The sequence below is a fragment of the Tiliqua scincoides genome, chromosome 13, assembly GCF_035046505.1.
Source record: "Tiliqua scincoides isolate rTilSci1 chromosome 13, rTilSci1.hap2, whole genome shotgun sequence".
NCBI classification, from domain to species: Eukaryota; Metazoa; Chordata; class Lepidosauria; order Squamata; family Scincidae; genus Tiliqua; species Tiliqua scincoides.
The window spans coordinates 1,055,823-1,058,335 of NC_089833.1; positions in this window are offsets into that span (position 1 = coordinate 1,055,823).

Here is a 2,513-nt window from a genome sequence, read left to right on the forward strand (position 1 = left end):
GAATAAGTTTATCCATGGGTGCTCCCCACCCATCTGCTGCCTGAGACACCTGCTTCAGTTGGCCTCATGGATGGGCCAGCCTTACTTTTCCTTTTTTCTGAAGCCTTCCTGTTTGCAAGTTCCGCTTCAGTATGGCTGGGGTAAGAGTTGATGAATGGCCCCTGAATTCATCAGGTGCTGTGTCCTGTGTAATATGCTTTGGCGACAGCCAGAACAGGCCACAGTGAGATGATCATCGAGCAGAGGGCTAGAAGCAGGCAAAGCCATTGAAAATGGGCCACCAGAGTCAAGTACCAGGTGAATTGGGCAGAAGATGTATTGAGGTCTGGGTTGCAGTTGAATGCCAACTCCAGCTCCCAATGGCTGACCAGAATCAAGGCGGTATTTATCACCATTTGGCTGAGCCAACCAAACTGTTGGCTGGGAGATATGCTCATAAGGCCACAGGGTCCGCCAGCTGCATCGAGCTCTCTGCATGGCATCCCTTCTCCAGGATATATTGGCTTGACTACCTGGCATGGCTAATAGAAGGGACTGGCAGAGCCTAGGAGAGGGGGGTAAAGGGGGTAATTTCTCCCAGGGCTCAGGGTCAAAAAGGGGGCCCAGGAACCGAAGGAGGGGGCCCAGAAATTTCCTGGGATCTTACATTCTCCTGTCTACACATTTGTTCGCACAGGATGCTAGGGACATGGCCACAAGTCTGCAGCTGCAGCTACCACAGCTATTGGCAAGCCATCTATGCTGGGCCAAGGAATGCATACATGATACTCCTTGACAGTGTCAAATCTGGGAGGAAACTGGCCTGCTACAGTAGCTCTGTGGTTTGTGGATCTGCTTACCATGAAGGAGCGTATAGGAGCTCAGGGACACAGCTGCCAGACTAGAACTGCTGAAGAAGCAAGGACACTTCCCATTCTAGTGTGAGCCTAAATGTGATGATGCTCATTTTCTGCATGATTTCTATATTTAAAAGATTTTAAAGAGGAGTGTGTTTGGTTTTTCATATTACTGTGTCTAGCTGCCAGTGCCACCTGGGTGGGTAGACCTGAGCTCCAAAGACTTTGCCAGCTGTCTCCACCCTCCCCTCCCCTCTGTTTTGCCCCTCCCTGCCCTCATTCTGCTCACCCATCACCACTCTCCCCTCCCCAAAAGGGCCCAAAAGAAACTTTGTACCCCCTGATAAAATTCCTCTAGAGGCCCTGGGGACCAGCCCTGCTCAAGGCCTCAGAATGACACCAAATTCCATTATGGCAAAATAGTGCAGGAAAGAAAGAGAACAAACAATAATGCCAAGAAACCAAAACTCCACTAAAACTGGGTGTCAGGAAAGTTAGAACAAAAAAGATATTACTTTACTCAGCCTGTCATTAATCTGTGGAACTCCTTGGGGAAGGACGTGGTGATGGTGTCTGGCCTTAGATGCCTTTAAAAGGGGACTGGACAGACTTCTGGAAGAAAGATCCATCACAGGTTGCAGGCCATGATGGCTACATCCATTCTCCTGGTTTTAGAAGTAGGCTACCTCCGAATGCCAGGTGCAAGGGAGTGGGCAACAGGATGCAAGTGTCTTGTTGTCTTGAGTGCTCCTAGAGGCCTCCGATGGGCCACTGTGAGATACAGGAAGCTGACGGGCCTTTCCAGCAAGGCTGTTCCAGCAGGGCTGCTCTTAACATGTGGCCTGTGGGGAGGGGGGAGTAACTGTCTTTCATATCTACAGCACAGTGTCTTTTCTAGTAGATTGTGAGCCCTTTGGGGACAGGGAGCCATTTACTTATTTGATTTTCTCTGTAAAATCACTTTGTGAAATTTTTTTGTTGAAAAGTGGCATATAAATATTCTTGTTAACAACCACAACAAGAAGCAGGACTGGCCCAGTCATGAGGCAGAGTGAGGCTGGTGCCTCAGGCAAGCTGATGGACTCAGGGAGTGCTATGTCTATTGAATACCAAGTAGAATATCAAGTGATAAACCCAGTCCTCCCTATGTGGTGTGTCCGTCTCTCTGTTCTTGGGATGCTTATAAGTTTTCCAACAAGTATCTTACAAGGGCATCCTGTGCCCATCAGCCACCTCTGTGGCAGCCTCACCTAGGCCCTGTTCGCCCCCTGGCCTCTTCCATCTTTGCCCCTCTAAGATTTAAAATAGCAGGGCAGAACAAGTACACTGGAAAAACCCCTGTTTCACCTAAGCTTCTCTAGGCTTCACCTCTTCTCTTCCTCCATTTCTAAAATGTCAGTGTATTTTCTAAACATTATAATATGTCTTGTTGGAGAAACCTGCCACAGACCTGTGCAGGGGATCTGATTTTGGGGAAAGTGCTCCAGATCCAACCCCACATGGACTCTTCAGGTGCCACTCCATCCCACGCAGGCTGTCTTGCCTTTTGAATTTAAGAAACAGGTCCCATAGTTTACCAAGTCATCATTTAGTCTTAATGGCCATCTTGGTCACTTACTCCAGCACACAGGGCTAGAATGACCTTGACCCTGTCCCTTAAACTGACTGTGCTCAGTG